A 20,451-nucleotide genomic window follows, 5' to 3' on the forward strand; every position below is an offset into this window, starting at 1 on the left:
TTTTAATTTTTTCACAGAAGACTGGAGCTCTGCTTTAAAGTTTTATGGCTCTTGCGTGCAGTAACTTCTGGCTCTCCCTTTTGTCTGTTTTAGGATAGCTTCAGTGGAGGTCACCAGGCAAGAAAACACTCAGCAACTGTCAGTGGTTAGAACTGTCACTCACCTGTCTGTGAGGATTGGTCCTGTACTTTTCGACAGGAAACCTGGCAACTAACAAAGGAATGGACTCACCTTTAAATATGTCTCTTTTGGGGCTCCTGTCCACAGAGAAGGATCTTCAGCCAAGTTGAGCTGTTCCGTCCTCCCTTCCTCTCGGCTATCCTTTGTTGGGAGTATTGCCGCCCACATTTGTGGGTGAATACTGTGCTTAACTACATTGCTGGACTAGTTGAGTCTTGGTGACTGAGCTTTAGTGATTGGTTTTTCATTTTAAAAGTTTACTTTATGGTTATTAAGTAGCACAATTTTAGTAAAGTTATATTTGTTGAATTTAGTTGCTTTTAACCCTAATAAAGGGCCTTGGGCTAACATTTTACACTATTTTTTGTCTTGTTGTTTATTTTTATTAATGTATTTCCTATGGTGTTTGGGTGTCCTATGGGGTCTGCAATTCTATGTATTAATAGGTACAGAGCTGCATAAATTTGTGTTGTTCATATCTGACTGGAGTTGGAGGTTTAACCTTTCAATAACCTGGACCTTAATTGTCACTGCAAGAATTAACACTTTAACTTTAGCCTCCCATTAAAAATATGTGCTGCAACACTTAATTATAATTGCCCTGTGTTGCAAAACATGCGCATCAGAGATGGACGCAGTTCAATCATTTTGTTAGGCATCTCCATTTTCTCCTTTCATCTTTCCACCCCTCACTCTCACTGAGAGGAGACATCTGGCCAGTGTGTGTATGTGTACTGTTTATGGGTCACTGGCCAGGCAAGGCATCTCTAGCTAGGTGCCGAGCTGTCTGTGAAAGCTGTATCTTTTCTCACCTAGGAAGAGATAGGACCAGTTTTCCCAAGAGAGCTGGAGTCTCACTGGCCAAAGTACCTGTGTAATTTCACACCTCGTAACAAGATAACGAAGCCTTCCCAGGAGTTGAAAGGGACTCTGACCTAATAAACCTAGCTCAGCATAGGTGACAGAATTAGATGAACACTTCTCAAATCAATTTTTCCCCTATGTCTCATATCTTGGAATATGAGAGACTTACATAAAAACCGGACACCTCGTCATATGGCCAATGAGCAGGCGAACAGTTTGATGGGTCACTTGATTATCCCAGACCATCAGGGAAGCCGAAACATAGAACTCGTGAACTGTGCAATATATAATTTCATAATTCATATCTAAATAATCCTCAGAGTTGTCTGCATTATAATATACCCGCGTGAGGACTGTCGCTTGTACAGATGGAAAGTTATAGACCAGAATATGAATTATTAAAGATGTTGGTTCCAGTTTAGGGTTCCGCCTGATGATCCCTCCCTAAACAGGGGATTGGTCTTTCACTTCAGAACCACCCCCTGCTGGGAAACTTTAAAACAGGCTGCCAAGCCTAAGGAAGTTTAAGAAAAAGACATCTCCATTCTTAACATCAATATACCACCTGGGGAGACCTGTGCCTTTCGCTCTGAAACGGGATCTGCTTCCATCCAAGGCTTATTGGCAAGTAACCTAACCCTTTAACTTCTCCCTGTTATCTCTTTGCTGTGCTGTTTTCTATGTATGTATATATCTTAGTTACATCTTCTCTGTAAATATTTTTACTGCACCTGTTTGACTCATTTAGTAATAAATCTTTCTTCTGAAAGTGTTGAACTGTTTCTATAGCTCTTAATTGCAATTTGCGAATCCCTGCCTTTAAAGAGATGCTACTGTTGGTTTAACTCTCTGTACAACCGGCCTGTGTCAATGACTGGGTTATGCGGACGATTATTTTAATTATTATAGTGTTATAGCGATATTGCGAGTTTCCTCTTTCTCTGAACAAAAAGGAGGTGGTGGCAGTGTGAAGGGGTTAACTGCGTAATTAACCTGACCCAGTAACAATCGATTCAGGCTGCTGGCACTTCGATCGGTACCCATTAGCTGGAAAATCGTTGTGCAGGGTGCAGCTGGGTGTGGCATTGTTACGCACGTCACACCCTGTACCTACAGTTTTTTCCTAGTCCTCCTTCAAAGTCCAATAAATACCAAATAATCCTGACAGTAATGTCCACCTAATGAAGCTTCAGTGATGGTATGGTAACGATGCAGCACTGTTCCTGAATGCAGAGTCTCATTGTTGCGTTCATGTAGGCTCTACCTGCTTGCACTAGAGTAGAATGAAACAAATTAATGTGGTGGCTGTGTCTCTCCACAGACAAGCAAAGATCCAGTATGGCCTGCTTACATCACCTAGCTCCACCGCTGGCCACAGGGAGCTGTCAGCTTACAGGCTTCTGCCACGTACAAATCTTGCAATCACTATTGTGAGTGTCTTCATTTACCCTTCGTTTAGGAAGCTTTTAGTTGTACTTAAGATTTTTCCCTTTCTTCCTTCACTAGCTTCGTTCTTGCTGAACACTTTGAAAGAAGACTTGGTAACACAGGGACAGCACCAAATGCTGGCTCCCCTTCAATTTAAGAGGGTCTTCCAAATGTTGTAGGAGTGGTGGACACCAGAAGATAGCTGTATCCACTAAACATGGAAGACGGGGAGCAGAGGAAGCATAGCATGCTTAGTTCTATAACATAGCACAGTATCAACCAAGGCAATTCTGTAGCTGTGGGAATTGTGAACAACTACAATGCTGTGTTAAACGAATAAAATAAACTTATATATAAAATCTATATATAAAATCGAGCGCAGTGTATAGGTGTAAGTACGGTAGCTGCTTGCACAAAAAGGCACCTCGGGAACCTCCAAAGTAATTGATAAAGAATGAGAGTGCAGCGCTAACCCAAATAGCGATTAAACATATGATAGACCACATATGATAGTGGATCAGTAAAATGTCAGTGTAAGTTCATCAGATGTGCTGAAAATGCATACAGTCTCCAATATGTAAAGAACCAAAAGTAGTGACTTTCAGAAATGATAATAGCCAAATAATGCACTAACCAGATAGCGCATATTAAAGCGCATGGAGCATTTAAGACCTGCCCCTGGTGCTCAGCCACTGTATCACTGGAGCCAGGAGATGTCATCTATAGGGTGACCACTAGATGTCATCTATCCGGATGGAAGCTGAGTCCAGCCACTGTATTAGAGGATCAGGCGGATGTCATCTATAGGGCGACCACTAGATGTCATCCGTTCCAGGAGGAGCTGTGTCATGGATCCAGGGATGTCACTTGCAGATGTGTCCTTTGCTAAGCACAGCCCCAGGACCTTCAGAATTACAGGCTCCCCAGAAATAAAGAGCCCGTGAAAAAAGGCCTCAAATAGTGTGATATCGTTTATTAAAGTAGGTAAATAATCAGAAAAGAACTTACTAACAACGGTTCAGCTGCTCATAAACGGCCAGGTCCCTCTGATGATGTGTACTCACACGATACGCGTTAAGGAAGTGCCAAGCTATTTATATCCTGTGTACATGTACCTCTGGTCTGGCCGTTTATGAGCAGCTGAACCGTTGTTAGTAAGTTCTTTTCTGATTATTTACCTACTTTAATAAACGATATCACACTATTTGAGGCCTTTTTCCACGGGCTCTTTATTTCTGGGGAGCCTGTAATTCTGAAGGTCCTGGGGCTGTGCTTAGCAAAGGACACATCTGCAAGTGACATCCCTGGATCCATGACACAGCTCCTCCTGGAACGGATGACATCTAGTGGTCGCCCTATAGATGACATCCGCCTGATCCTCTAATACAGTGGCTGGACTCAGCTTCCATCCGGATAGATGACATCTAGTGGTCACCCTATAGATGACATCTCCTGGCTCCAGTGATACAGTGGCTGAGCACCAGGGGCAGGTCTTAAATGCTCCATGCGCTTTAATATGCGCTATCTGGTTAGTGCATTATTTGGCTATTATCATTTCTGAAAGTCACTACTTTTGGTTCTTTACATATTGGAGACTGTATGCATTTTCAGCACATCTGATGAACTTACACTGACATTTTACTGATCCACTATCATATGTGGTCTATCATATGTTTAATCGCTATTTGGGTTAGCGCTGCACTCTCATTCTTTATCAATTACAATGCTGTGTTATTTGATGGTGTTATGCATGCTCAGAAGCTTGGAGACAGGGAGCTAAGCACAATGTCTATCAGTTAGTGACCATTATCTTTGGAAAGTTATCACAAGGTAAAACATGTATTTTAGCCGATTGGTTGTGTCTTTGCTTTCTGCCATTCTCATCTAACTTCTAATGAGAGCCAGAGGACAGTGTTATATTACTGTTCATTGTATCTTGTCAGGACACCAGCTGTTGAACTGTAAGCAACTCTTAAAACATTAAAGGGATTTCCATTTTCAACAATGGAAGAAAAGATACCTAACATTTCTGGAGCTTGGTAGAGTTCCAGAAATCGGGATGACCCTGTAATCTAGTACTAAATAAAATGGTGAGGGAGGTGGTTACCATAGGAGATGGTGTATTTGGTAACAACACTTTCACTGAATTATGAATGATAGCTACATCGGTTTGTCTGTTACAGCAAGGAATGTAGAAACAAGTTTCAGCAATTACAGGAGACCCATGGGCTGGTTCTCACCCTGTCCCTAATGTAAAAAAAATGTTCACACAAAGTGAACCTGTGTTTTTTCATGCAGGCCAAAGCAACTGGTTCACTGTAACCCCCTTTCTTATCTCTATTAGCATATACACTATATTGGCAGAAGTATTGGGACGCCTGCCTTTACATGCACATGAACTTTAATGGCATCCCAGTCTTAGTCCTTAGGGTTCAATATTGAGTTGGCCCACCCTTTGCAGCTAAAACAGCTTCAACTCTTCTGGGAAGGCTGTCCGCAAGGTTTAGGAGTGTGTCTATGGGAATGTTTGACCATTCTTCCAGAAGCACATTCTTCCAGAAGAGTTCCCTTCACTGGAACTAAGGGGCCAAGCCCAACCCCTGAAAAACAACCCCACACCATAATCCCACTCCACCGAACTTTACACTTGGCACAATGCAGTCAGGCATCTATCCATTGAATTTCCAAACAGAGAAGCGTGATTCATTACTCCAAAGAACATGTCTCCACTGCATGTAGCGTGTTTCTGAGCATGTGTGGGATCCGAGGATCAACGTGCTCCTTTCTCAAGCATCAGAAAGGAGCGCACTGATCCTAGGATTCCACACATGCTTAGAAACGCATCACATGCTTATGACATCACGCGCCATCGCTGCTGCTCCGGAGTTCACAGAGACTTGCCAGGCTTCCACATCAGGCTTTCCATCTACACCTCTCCAATGCTCCCTGCTGTACAGCCGGCATCCTTGCTTGTTGTTTCCAGAACCCAGCTACAAGGTACTGTGCACTTTTAAGCCTACTTACCACCATTCATATGTGAGTTGTTAAACTTATGTTTTACCATTAAAATGCCTTACAGTCTACACTTAAAGGTGCTGTGTTTCTCTACTAATACCACTAACAGTTGACCATGAAATATTTAGTAGCAAGGAAATTTCACGCATGGACATACTGCACAGGTGGCAACCTATCACTACTACCCTTGAATTCACTGAGCTCCTGAGAGTGGCCCATTCTTTCACAAAGCTTTGTAGAAGCAGTCTACATGCCTAGGTGCTTGATTTTATACACCTGTGGCAATGGAGGTGATTGGAACACCTGAATCCAATGATTTGGAGGGGTGTCTCAATACTTTTGCCAATATAGTGTACATGTAAGAGGGGGTTAGTGTCCCTTTTAGGGTGGTCATCATGTCCCCAGGCAGTCTGGGCTGGACTTCATCTCTGTTGCTTGGGTATATAAAGTAGGGAGGAGCTGAAAACTTTGGTTGATGCCTGGGAAAAGATGGCCATAAAAGACTCCCGTTTGTGGTGGTAAGAGCTCCACATCCTCGGGTCCCCAGCTGGGGACTGAAATAACCAATAGGTTGATAGACTGTGAGAACAGCCAGAGACTTAGAGTACTGGCAGCCAACCCCTCCATGCAGTATAAGGTGAATTTCAATGAGAAGAACTCTTGTGCAAATGGATGGATTTTATAAAGGAACAGCTGTTAGGTAAAGTATTCAGAAAAGCAAGCATCACCTGGACATTCCAGTATTGGATGAGCTCGGATGTGTGTTATGCCTAATCTCCATGCAGCCAGGTGCTGGTGCCCACGCATGCGCGTTTGCGCAAATACGGACGCCCGGACTCCACTAGGAGGGAGCTGCTGTTTAGATGCCTGCATTCATCTTTGCCCATGGTAAAATGGCACTCGCGCATGCGCACTTGATGATTGCGGACGCTCGGTCCTCGGCAAGATGGCGCCGCATTAGTGCGCATGCGCCAAATACGGTATATATGTTAGAGGAAACGGTCACGGCGGTCCTATGTTCCACCTCTGAAGAAGTGCGTGCGCACGAAACGTGTCAAGTGGGACCCAGGACGCCGTTGACACTAAGCCGCCGGTGCCACGAGGAGGCCCGGCGGCCATCTTTAATATCAAGGGGTCAGTGTGTTCATTCATATCTGCCTATACCCTGTTCACTGTGCACATATGTTTTACAATAAAGCCTTACCTACTACACTATGAGTACTCCCCTGTGTCTCCTGTGAGGAGCTTCTTCAATTTTCACAGCCCCAAAGGATTTCCTGTGAAGGGGGAGGCTGTCTCAGATTGGCATCGCTTTGACCTGCTGGACCACTCTTTCACCACATGAGGGCGTAGGATGTCTACCTTTTCCAGCTATTCTTTTGACCAGATCTGAGTTGAGAAGGAGATTCCACAGGATACATATACACATGCGTATATTTTTACGCTGTCTGGTTAGTGTAAATTTTTACCATTTGCACTAGGAATCATGGAGCACTTCTTTCACTGGACTGTGTTTTATCATCACTTTCTTTAAGCGCTGCATTTTTGTATTTATGAATCGTGGGACTTTACATGCGTTTTCCTTTATGTTCAGCTGCTGCCACTATTGTTGAGCGCTTACTGTATATTTTATCTTATATATCATTATGCCATTCAGGGACATTTACAGATAAGACTATGGTAAATCCTTTTTCCCCCTAGTGCCCAGTACTGAGACTGCTACATCACTTCCTGTTAGCGGAGTGGATCCGGTTCTTCTGACAACAGAAGATCTTGGGACCTGTAGTCCTGTAACCAACACATCGTGTATTTCTGAGTGCTGGTTGAACTACAACTACCAGAGAGCTGGGGAACCAGAAGGATGCTGGGAGAGCAGATATATTCTACAGCAAAGAACTGGCTCACTTTCTTGGTGCAGGATTCTGAATTGAACACAGGGGAACTTCCATTCTCCTCCAGAGATAGATTGCTGGCTACTACTGTGGGACACTGCATACTAATTCAGCACAGTGGTGATGCTGAGTGCCACAATGGGATTGCATCAATCTTCTCTGCATTGGGACTGTTACTATCCAGTCATCTAATCTGAGAGGTGGTAACTCTGAACTTCTCTGCGAACAGCCTAGAAGCCTGTGCAAAAACCCTGTTCCTAGGAGGCCGTGCTATCCTTGGGATTGGCGAGCGGGTAGATGCCCAACTTCTTTCTGAAAACACTCGAGAGTCACTGCATGCAGAAACCTTTACACCACAGTACCAAGAGATCTTTTCTTTGAGCATTTACCACAGCCGGTTATCTTCATTGAATTACCATTACTCTGCATATATGCAAGCAGAAGACAGCTATCACATCAGGAACCTTAAACATCTCAGGACTCAAGTTGTTATTTCTAGTTAAATGGACCTTTTTGCATCTAGGCCATTGTTATTCAAATTAGTGTGCTATACTCATATATGCATGAGTATGTATATATATATATATATATATATATATATATATATATACATATATATACACACACACACATACACATATACAGTTGCAAGAAAAAGTATGTGAACCCCTTGGGATTACGTGGAGTTTTGCATGAATTGGGCATAAAATGTGCTCTGAACGTCATCTAAGTCACAACAATAGAAGAACACAGTCTGCTGAACATAATACTACACAAACATTAGATGTCGCCATGGTTTAATTGCACATAACATGTAAACATTCACAGTGCAGGGAGGAAAAAGTATGTGAGGCCCTAGCTTAATGACTTCTCCCAGAGCTAATTGGAGCCAGGAGTGAGCCAACCTTGACTCCAATCAGTGTGATGGTATTGGATGTGTTGCTGACAGCTGTCCTGCCCTTAAAAAACACACACCTGTTTTGGGTTTACTGGTTTCAAGAAGTACTGTCTGATGTGAGCCATGCCTCGCAGAAAAGAGCTCTCAGAAGACCTACGATCAATAATTGTTGACTTGCATGAAGCTGGAAAGGGTTACAAAAGTATCTCCAAAAGCCTTGATGTTCATGTGTCCATGGTAAGACAGACTGTCTACAAATGGAGAAAGTTTAGCACTGTTGCTACTCTCCCTAGGCGTGGTCGTCCTGTAAAAATGACTGCAAGAGCACAGCGCAGAATGCTGCATGAGGTAAAGAAGAATCCCAGAGTGTCAGCTAAAGACCTACAGAAATCTCTGGCACATGCTAACATTTTTGTTGACACATCTACAATAAGGAAAACATGAAACAAGAATGGAGTACATGGGAGGACACCACGGAGGAAGCCATTGCGGTCCAAAAAGAATATTGCAGCATGTTTGAAGTTTGCAAAAGAGCACCTGGATGTTCCACAGCACTACTGGCAGAATATACTGTGGACAGATGAAACCAAGATTGAGTTGTTTGGGAAGAACACACAACACTATGTGTGGAGAAAAAAAGGCACAGCACACCAACATCAAAACCTCATCCCCACTGTGAAACATGGCGGAGGGAGCATCATGGTTTGGGGCTGCTTTGCTGCCTCAGGGCCTGGACGGATTGTTGTCATTGATGGGAAAATGAATTCCAGAGTTTATCAAGACATTTTGCAGGAAAACGTACGACCATCTGTCTGCCAACTGAAGCTCCGCAGAGGATGGGTGATGCAACAGGACAATGACCCAAAGCATACAAGTAATTCAACAAAACAATGGCCGCAACAGCACAGAATACGCCTTCTGGAGTGGCCCAGTCAGAGTCCTGACCTCAACCTGATTGAAATGCTGTGGCATGACCTTAAGAGAGCGATTCACACCAGACATCCCAAGAATATTGCTACACTGAAACAGTTTTGTGAAGAGGAGTGGTCCAAAATTACTCCAGATCGTTGTGCAGGTCTGATCTGCAACTACAGGAAACGTTTGGTTGAGGTTATTGCTGCCAAAGGAGGGTCAACCAGTTATTAAGTCCAAAGGTTCACATACTTTTTCCTCCCTGCACTGTGAATGTTTACATGTTATGTGCAATTAAACCATGGCAACATCTAATGTTTGTGTAGTATTATGTTCAGCAGACTGTGTTCTTCTATTGTTGTGACTTAGATGACGTTCAGAGCACATTTTATGCCCAATTCATGCAAAACTCCACGTAATCCCAAGGGGTTCACATACTTTTTCTTGCAACTGTACATACATACATACACACTCACACTATATATATTAAGTATCTATACTATATAGATATAGTATCAGTATCATATATATATATCAGAGTTTTGCTTTTATGTGTTAACAGGGAAGTACCTCCTAAATCTTCATTCTGTGTTCTGCTTTTTTGAACAGGTCTAATACAGAGGTGTTACTAACGAATCGTGTCTCTTGCATCATTATTTCATACTGTTGAATTATGTCTGAACCCAGAGTGTCAGAGATGTTGGGAGCCTTGCAAGGTCAGGGCAACCATTGGAGACAAGCAATTTCAAGCTGCCCCAGGGGGGCATAAAGGTTAGTACACACTGAAGGGCCTGAAAGATGACTTGGGCAAGAGACCAGTATGAGTTCCTGTTGGCCCTGTGAGCATATGATGGTGAAGCCCCAGAAGGTAAGGAGGATTGATATCCCACACACCTTTTGTTTTAAGATTCTACAGGAGGCCCTAGATGTGGAACAAGAGCTAGCATACTCCTGCCATTGAAGAGCCTGATTGGCTTCCAAGAAGCGGAGGATCCACCCTCTGTAAGCTCTGAGTTACTTAAATCATGGTTTACTCAGAGCTATACTCTAAGTTGCAGTGCAGGGAATTGGTAACTGCATATTTCCAATAGCTCTTTTGTTGCCATGTCACTGTCAAACCCCAGTACTATAATTTTCACATTTTGCTTTTAACTCCTTCAATTTGCCATAGTATTCTGTGTTTGCCACTACTAGCCTCACCCTTCGAGGCTACCCCTCTCTAGATCACAGGCTCATTAAATTCTAAAAGGTAGGTATGGCAATCTCATGACTATTGTCTTGAGTTTTTACATACAGTACTCTCCAATAGTACCTATTTGTTTGGAACGGTATCAGTTTCTCAACATGCCTATCAGTTTTTTGAGGCATGTACCAACCTGTACCAAATTTAGCCCCATTTATCAGTGCCGATACTGGTAATTGACCTCCTCTGGCAATTTAGGAAAGTGGGGAAAGCTATTTCTACTTCCTTCTTCATGTAATGAAAAAGGAAGTCTGGGATAGATTCTCTCAGTGTGCTCTGCAGTGCCACATTTATCCCACATTGATCTGAGGTCTACAAGGGAACTGGAGGATGAAAGAATTGGGCTGAGGTCTGAGAGGGCTTGAGGCTGAGAAAAGTAAGTAAAGTTTTTAGACTTTTCCCTCGGTGTTCACGTGGTGATCTTGCCAGCAACATACCTTCTGTATCAGAGTGCCCCCCCTCTGGATGGAGAAGCACAGGGTACACCATTGGAGAGAAGCATTGTTAGTGTGGGGGGAGGTGAGTGCTGGAGTGCAGATTTAGATGCATTAACAAATTGAAGCTGAACTCCAGCAAACACTTTATAAGCAGTTAGAGCAAACAGTTTTTTTTCCTTTTGGGATAAAGGTTTTACATACATAAATAAGTTGATCATTGTAAATGTAGCACCCTCCTGGTCATGTGCTAGGATTTGTATAGTTAGGTTAAGCATAGTTGTGTTTCTCTGCTTACCAGAGAGGCTGTGAAGTAAATTCATTGTGGTATTCTGCTTGGCGGAGTGCTGTGATTGATTAGTCAGACAAACCCAAACAACACCAGAGCATCATGAGCAGACTTGAGTTCTGTCCACCTTCAGGAAGCTATGGGAGTCTTCCAGAACATGGGTAGGGGCTGTGCAAACGAACTGCGTAAATTTGGATGCAGCCCTAGACAATTGCAAAGGGGTGACCCACATGCATGCTGGGAGTGGTATTTGTGTTCTGGGAGCACATGGGCTCTGGGACTTTCCTGGGAGAGGACTGAACAGCCAGGCTGGAGGCAGGCAGTGTGTGATCATCCCTGGACACACACTGCCTGCATCCTGAGGCCTAACACTCATATGTGATCACTGCATGAGAGATTACATGCCAGTGGCCACGTTTAGCTGCGGGAGTAGACAGCCTCCTGCAGCTAGTCAGAGGCACCCCGATGGGGTTCTCGCATCTAGTTGGAAGCAGGGTGCATTCGCAGGTGTGAATGCAGCCTAATACATAGTAAAACAACAAAGACCTTTGAAAATGTACAAAGTGTCTTAAAGCTATGGACATTATTCAGGGCAATGCAGTCATTCTCATTTTTGCTCCCTGCATGGTTGTGTGAGCAGGAAAAGGGGGATCCAAGGTGTACCCTATTGTTTTCCTTAAATTGTTGGAGGGCATGTACACTATATTGCCAAAAGTATTGGGATACCCCTCCAAATCATTGGATTCAGGTGTTCCAATCCCTTCCATGTCCACAGGTGTATAAAATCAAGCACCTAGGCATGCAGATTGCTTCTGCAAACATTAGTGAAAGAATGGGTCGCTCTCAGGAGTTCAGTGAATTCAAGCGTGGTATCGTGTTAGGTTGTGGAATAAGTCAATCTGTAAAATTTCCTTGCTATTAAATATTCCACGATCAACTGTTCGTGGTATTATAACAAAGTGGAAGAAACTGGGAGCAACAGCAACTCAGCCACGAAGTGGTATGCCACATGAAATGACAGAGCGAGGTCAGCGCATGCAAAAGCACACAGTGCGCAGAAGTTTCCAACTGTCTGCAGATTCAATAGTTAAAGACCTCCAAACTTATTGTGGTCTTCAGATTAGCACAACAACAGTACGTAGAGAGCTTCATGAAATGGGTTTCCTTGGCTGAGTAGCTGCATCCAAGCCTTACATCGCCAAGTGCAATGCAAAGCGTCAGATGCAGTGGTGTAAAGCATGCTGCCACTGGACTCTAGAGCAGTGGAGACGTGTTCTCTGGAGTGACCAATAACATTTCTCTGTCTGGCAATCTGATGGACGTGTCTGGGTTGGCGGTTGCCAGGAGAATGGTACTTGCCTGACTGCATTGTGCCAAGTGTAAAGTTTGGTAGAGGGGGGATTATGGTGTGAGGTTGTTTGTCAGGGGTTAGGCTTGGCCCCTTAGATCCAGTGAAGGGAACCTTTAAGGCGTCAGCATACCAAGACATTTTGGACCATTTCATGCTCCCAACTTTGTGGGAACAGTTTGGGGATGGCCCCTTCCTGTTCCAACATGACTGCGCACTAGTTAAAGGAAAGTCCACAAAGACATGGATGAGTGAGTTTGGGGTGGAGGAACTTGACTGACCTGAACATAGTCCTGACCTTAACCTGAAAGAACACCTTTGGGTGAATTAAAGCGGAGACTGTGAGCCAGGCTTTCTCATCCGACATCAGTGCCTGACCTCACAAATGTGCTTCTGGAAGAATGGTCAAACATTCCCATAGACACACTCCTAAACCTTGTGGACAGCCTTCCCAGAAGAGTTGAAGCTGTTATAGCTGCAAAGGGTGGGCTAACCAAATATTGAACCCTACAGACTAAGACTTGGATGCCATAAAGTTCTTGTGCATGTAAAGGCAGGCATCCCAATACTTTTGGCAATATAGTGTATGTCTCCATCCATAGATCCAATTCCTCTTTCATGAGATATAAGATAAGGTTTTTAGTTTTAGGCTTAGAAGAAAAATGATAATAATGTATCACTACCTCCACTGAAGCGGAAATGTTGGGTCCTCCAACCTTCTCCAATGATGACTCGTCCTGTAACTGGATCCACAGTACACTGACACACTGTAAAAAAGATGAATGGGCTTTATTAGAACAAATGACACTAAGCCCTGCAAAGAAGTATCGGTTAAACAGACTGAACAGCAGTAAAAGCAATAGAATGTGAACAGCGGTATCATCCAATAATACAATGAAATGGGTAGTGGTGTTTGTTCTCTCTAATCGCCTGTGAAGGGCACTGGCAGAATACACTAGGCAAATGAGAGAAATGTCTCTACTGACAACAGGATCAGCAGTTACAAACGTGAACGTATCTGAATTATAACAGCATGCAGATGACAATGTAGCCTACTTATAATTCTAACTTAGGCCCTATCTAGCCATTGACTAGTGAAATAGTAAATGTAAAGTCTGCTGCTGGAGGAGGCTTAACTTTAAGCGTGTGACCTAGGAGAAGAATAACACTGACAAAGCATGCTAGGGTGAGTGAAGATGGAGGGATGAGGGCCAAAAGCCTCTAACCATTCTCAACATGCCCTTCAGATGTCCTTCTGACATCAGTCTCTAGTCTAATAGCTGCCTCAGCTGACCTGATGAAGATTGATGAAATACAGGCCTCAAGATCTCAGGCTGGGTAATGATTGCATTATAGTTCACTGTATCCCAAGGCACATCTACACCACTGGCATACCTTTTTCCCTTCCAGCAAGTAACTGACCAGCAGGATAGGTATACATGCAGGTCACCCTGGCTGATGACACAGGTGCAGGTGTGCTTAGGTGCAGGGTCTAAGTACTAACCGGTCTTCACCAGAGCTCCAGATGGTGGAGATGTGTTTTTCTGTATGGTAGTACCAGGTCACAGTCCTCAGGATTGCCCCCACCAGCAGGTGAGCAAGCTGGGGTCCATTAGCAGATATAGTAGACAGGGATCAAGCAGAAGTAGTAGTCAGCAAACAAGCCAAGGGTCGGTAACAAGTGGTTGTAGACAGGGATCAAGCATAGTCAAGGAACAAGCCAAAAGGAGGGTAACAAGTGGTTGTAGGCAGGGATCAAGCATAGTCAAGGAACAAGCCAAAAGGTGGATAACAAGTGGTAATGAAGATACAGACTGCAGCAAGTGTGACAAGAGCAAGATATCGGCTGGAGAAAGAACACTAATCTGGCAAACAGGAAGTGCAGAGACATAAATCAGGAAATGCATGGGAGGAGAAAAGGATTCAAGAGAAACAAGGTTCAGGGCAGGATCACTCAGGGAATTGTCTAGGGAGTTGCTCAGCATACCAGGTGGCTCAGCAAGCAGAGACATTGCCAGACACAGCAGAGGATACAGGTTCAAACCTAGGTCCTGACACTTGAGTCCAGCTGCCGATGCAGTCAGTCACAATCCTCCAGTCTCTGTTCTCTCCCATAGTCATTTCTATTACCAGCAGGTAGAGAGGGATTAACTTCAATCTGACTATGATGCTTGGGCTGCCCGGCCTAAAAAAGGGCCAATGGCCAGGACTACAATAATATTTTTTCATTTTTAAAGCATTAACAACCTTTGCAACCCTCTAACAAAAACACTAAATCATTCATATAATTTCTAGAAACTAAAAAAGTTTATAGTATACTATTCCAATATCAGATGTTTCAGTACTGGTTTTAGGTAGAAACCATGTAACAAACCCATGTGATGTTGAGATCAGGCAGGGAAACTGGAGCACTTGGATGAAATCCACACAAGCACAGGGAGTATGTACAAATCTTAAGCAGTGTCTCTGATGGAAACTGAAGGCAGGAGCGCAGTGCTAGCCACTAAACCACCATGCTAAGTGGTCAGGAGTATTCCATGAAACCTTCAGTCATAAATATCACCAGTAAACGTATCTGCCCATTGCATTTCTTTTTAGACTGAAAAACCCTAGAAATTGGCAACTTACATGTTTCAATTTAAAAGAGCCTTATTTAGCCCTTGTGATCCTTTCAACATTACTTGACTTGTTAAATATTCCTGCCACAAACAGAAAGCAGGTTACTTGATTGGTTGTTAGCTTCAGCATTAATGAAATGACCTTTGACATCTTCTAAACCAGTGTTCTCTAAACTGTGGACCATGTGCCAGATGTGGCTCTTTGCTTGCCTTTATCCGACCCTTGGGGCAACATTCCATCAATTACACCATTGAGGCGGCACTATTCCTCCCACAGATGCTAATGATAGGAAACCATTTCTCCCACAGATACCAATGATGGAGCCCTATTCCTCCTACTGACATCAATGATGGAAAACTATTCCTCCTACTGACACCAATGATGGAAAAATATTCCTCCCACAGATACCAGTGAGGGAGCAATATTTCTCTTACTGACATCAATAATGGAAATCCATTCCTTCCATCAGATACCAAATGATGGTGTATTATTTCTCCCACTGACACCAATGTCTGAGAACCATTCCTCCCACAGACAACAATGATGAGGCACCATTCCTCCACTAAAACTAATAATGGGGCATTATTTACTCCCACTGGCCACAGTCTGGCCCTTCTAAAGTCTTAATGACAGAAAATTGGTCCGTTGTTTATAAAGTTTGGAGACCCATATTCTAAACTACCATTGGAGTGTTAGTTGTGGACGAAGGAAAAAAAATATCAATATAAATTGACAATAAGAGAAAATGATCAGGCCAAGAAATAAAGAAGACCTTTCACGTATTAAAAAGAAACACCTTGTAGTGTGCCAGAGAGAAGAAAAGTCTTAACACAAATTATTTTAACACAAAACAATTAATCAACTGCACTTGGAGAAAAAAACAAAATCAACAGATTATATGGAAAATATGGACTGTGAGACATCTCTGTCTTTGATCAAAATGACAACTGAGGTGCATTTTAACCAATGAGGCTTCCACTAGCTTGCATACCACTTCAGTTCCGAATGGGTACAGACCCTACAATGCACCTGTCTATGGTGCATTTCACCAGTGGTTAATCATTCAACAATGAACAATTTGAGGGTGTTTTACCTGTAACAGGATTTGTATTTTTGTTAATCCAGTCTTGAGATTTACACAGCTCTGCCACAATGCACAACTACGTCTGACAGGGAAGGAGTCCTGCTTTTTCTTTGTTGCAGTTAAGTAAGACTGACAGGTCTTGTCTCTTCCCCAACCTGTAACTGGACAACAAAAATAAATTGAATGATACAGTACATTATGGATATATAGCTGCATTAATTTGTGCATTTTATATCTGCCTGGAGTTCAGCTTTAAAAACATGGTGCTTGATGGACTCTTTTTTTCCCACTCAATGTAGATGCAAACTACTGTGATCCATTTACTGCTTTGTCCTTTTAAGTCAGTGATTCTGAACTAGGATGCCATGACACCCTAGGCAATAGGGGGCCTCTGATGTATAGTGTTGATTTAGTTATGATGAGGGACTCTGATGTGAAGAGGGGATCTCTGACAGGATGAGGGTTGCTAATTTGAAGGGGTGCTATGATGTGATAGGAGGCTTTTGATGCAAAGATAATTTCATCAAAGGTGGTTGTGTGCTTTGTCCCTGGCTCATGTTTCCCAATTACATTTTAGACTGGGGTGCTTCGAGATTTTTCATACTTCTAAAGAGTGCTGTACCAAATAAGGGAAGACCCCCATACACCTGCCAACATCCCTATTTAAGGAATATACAAAATTAAATAAAAAAAATAAGATAATAAATAATAGTAAATGATGAAAAGCTTCCCCATCTTTTTTATTTTCCCTATTGGAGGAAAGTGGTACATCCAATCTAATTGATCGGGTGGACATACTTGAACTCCTGCAACAAAAAGAGGATGACACAAATGAGTCTAACAATTATATTTCGCTGCTATAAAAGAAGTCGGACAAATTTCTATCCCCAGCTTAAATTCCATCATAGCTGAAGGTCTGTGATGAAATGAAGTAATTAAAATTAAGCCCCAAATTCTGGGGAATGTAACAAGCGATGAAAGACAAGCTCTGTATCAACTAGCCAATGATGCCTCCCTTATCATTAAACCCTCTGATAAGGGAGGCAATATTGTAATCATGACTAATGATCAATATGTGTCAAATGTGCAACAGGATTCTAAGTAATACCAATTGGTATCGTCAAATCCCCTTGGAGATTATTAACAAATGTATGAAGCCAATCATTTCAGGAAATGGCTCCCTAACTGAAAATCAGAGTCATCTAGTGAACAAGCATTTGAGATCCTATGTCACTAGTCTCCCGTCCTTTATTAAGGATACAATATATCTATTACAGATTATTGATGACCTGCGTATACCAGAGGAACATATCCTTGTCACCATTGACATGGAGGCCCTATATAGTTCGCTACCCCATGATAGGGGATTAGCCGCTATCAGATGTGTTAAATCAACAGGGGCAACAGGAAAGGGCCTTTAATGATTTCATAAGTTTGTTTTAGAATATATCCTTCATTACAACACATTCGCATTTAATGGTTCCCACTACCTCCAGGTGCAGGGAGTGGCAATGGGGACATGCTGTGCCCCATCGTACACCAACCTGTACCTGGGGGAGTGGGAACATATGTTCATGGCCAATGAGGCTATGTTGATGTATACTGACCACATTTGTATGTGGTACAGATACAATCGACAATATTTTTGTTGTTTTGGGGGAGCCCGGTGGACTTGTGAATAGTGAAACTTTTCAGATGAAGTCACCTTTAAAATAGAAGCTGCAGCTCTAAAAACTAGACTCATGGAAAGAGGATATACAAATACTTGTTTACAAAAAGCCTATAGACGTGCAGTAGTGCAAACAAGACAGGACCTCTTGTACAAGAAAAAAAAGCAAAGGAATCGAATGATTCTACTCAGATCATTCTAAAATTTTCTAAATAACACCATAAGATTAGAAAAATAATAAAAACATACTGGCTCTTACTGTCTATGGACTCTTCTTTAGGAAAATATGTATCTTCCATCCCATCAATAACATTCAGGAGAGCAAATTTTATTAGGGATAGAAATATTAGGAGTGAATTCAAGGGGGGGGGGGGGTCTTCCCATGATTAATGCATACATAGGGGCACCTATATTTGTGGGTCCTGCCATTATTGTGCACAGACCCTCTTCTTAGATTACCAAATGGCAAAGCATACAAACCTCAACACTATGCCACTATGGGGGAAAATTTCCAAAAATTAGATTTGTTATTGTCACGGTCTGGGTCAGGTTCAGAGACCAGTTGCTATAGCAGTGTAAGGCTTACCTAAAACCAGCAGGATAGGTACATAGGCAGGTCACCCTGGGAAATCACGCAGGCTCACCTGAGGTGCGGGGTCTAAGCATTAACCGGTTTTCCCCAGAGCTCCTAATGGTGGAGATGGATTTGGCTGCGTGTCAATACCAGGTCGCAGATCTCAGGATCACCCCACCAGGGAATGAGCAAGCTGGTAACCGATAGCGGATCAAACAGATTAGGGATAAGCAGAAGCAGAGTCAAACAAGCCAAGGGTCCGTCACAGATGGTAGTGGATGAGGATGAAACAAAATCGTAGTCAGGAACAAGCCAAAGGTCGGTAGCGGAGGTATAGATGGCAGCAGGAACAATAAGCGGGATATTGGCTGGTAAGGCACAATAATCTGACAACCAGGAAGTGCAGAGACATGGCTTTTATAGGAAGTTCATGGGAGGGGCAAGGAGTTCAAGGTTCAAGACAAAACAGGGCAAAGGCAGGATCATCCAAAGAATTGTCAAGGGAGCTGTCCAGCATTCCAGGTGGCTCAGTGAGAAGAAACACTGTCTCTCACTGCAGAAGGCCCAGGTTCGATTCCAGGCTCTGACAGTACTCCCCTCCTCACAGGATGTCCCCTGGACGTCTTAGGACCAGGCTTGTGGGGAAACCTCTGGTGGAATTCTCTTGTTAGTCTAGGAGCATGAACATTTTCCTCAGGCTCCCAAGAATTTTCCTCTATCCCATATCCTTCCCATTGGACCAGATATTGAAACTTTCCTCTAAACAGCCTAGAATCAAGAATCTTCTCCACCACATATTCTTCTTCGCTCTGTACCTCAACAGGTGGAGGAGGTGGAATAATTCTTCCAGAGAAAGGATTTTCATGAAATGGTTTGAAAAGCGATACATGAAAAACCGGGGGAATCTTCATACTGTCAGGAAGTTTTAAGCGAAAGGTAACTGGGTTGATCTGAGCAGAAATCTGAAAAGGACCAACAAACTTTTGACCCAACTTAGCAGATGGCACATGCACCTTCAAATTCTTTGTTGATAACCAAACTTTGTCACCCACATGAAACGTAGGACGTGCTCTCCGGTGTCTGTCAGCAGCCTTTTTGTAATATTCCTGAGCTTCCCTCAAAGTCTCGATCAATTTCTCCTGAATCTCCTGCAATGTAGTTAGTCTGTTGGTAACAGCAGGAATTGGAGTTGTGATAGGGAGATCAGGAATAAAAACTGGATGATAACCGGTGTTTAAGTAAAAGGGACTTTGAGAGGTGGAACTATGTTTAGAATTGTTGTATGCAAACTCTGCAGTGGAAAGAAAGTCCACCTAGTCATCCTGAAGATAAGTGACAAAGCATCGAAGATACTGTTCCATTGTTTGATTAGTTCTCTCAGTCTGACCATTAGACTAGGGATGAAAAGCAGAGGACAGATTGATTGTAACACCCAAGGCCGAGCAAAAGCTTTTCCAAAATTTCAAAGTAAACTGCACACCTCTGTCAGACACCACATCATCAGGGATTCCATGCAGTTTAAATACTTCTCAAACCATCAGTTCTGCAGTCTGTTCAGCAGTGGGAACCCCCTTCACTGGAACAAAATGGGCCATTTTTGTGAGACGGTCAACCACCACCAAAATGGTGGTCATTCCTTTTGAGGGAGGTAAATCCACCACAAAATCCATAGAAATAGACACCCATGGTCTCGATGGAACAGGGAGTGGCTGAAGCAACCCCAAAGGAGAGGCTCGGGGAGTTTTATTGCGTGCACAGGTCAAGCATGATGCCACATAGTGTTTGACATCCTTCTTGTACCCCGGCCACCAAAAGGAACGTGACAACAGTTCTTCAGTCTTAGTAACTCCAAAATGCCCAGCAAGTTTGGAATCATGAACCAACGTGAGAGCTTCCACCCGAACAGACTCGGGTACATAAAGATGATGTCCTTAAATCCAAAAGCCATTTTTGTACACCAGGTTCATGTCCCTAGGAGGATCATTGAGAAGTGGGTCATTCT

Source organism: Staurois parvus, unplaced genomic scaffold (genome assembly GCF_062004578.1).
Source record: "Staurois parvus isolate SC_StPar_1 unplaced genomic scaffold, SC_StPar_1.0 ptg000068l, whole genome shotgun sequence".
Classification (NCBI taxonomy): Eukaryota; Metazoa; Chordata; class Amphibia; order Anura; family Ranidae; genus Staurois; species Staurois parvus.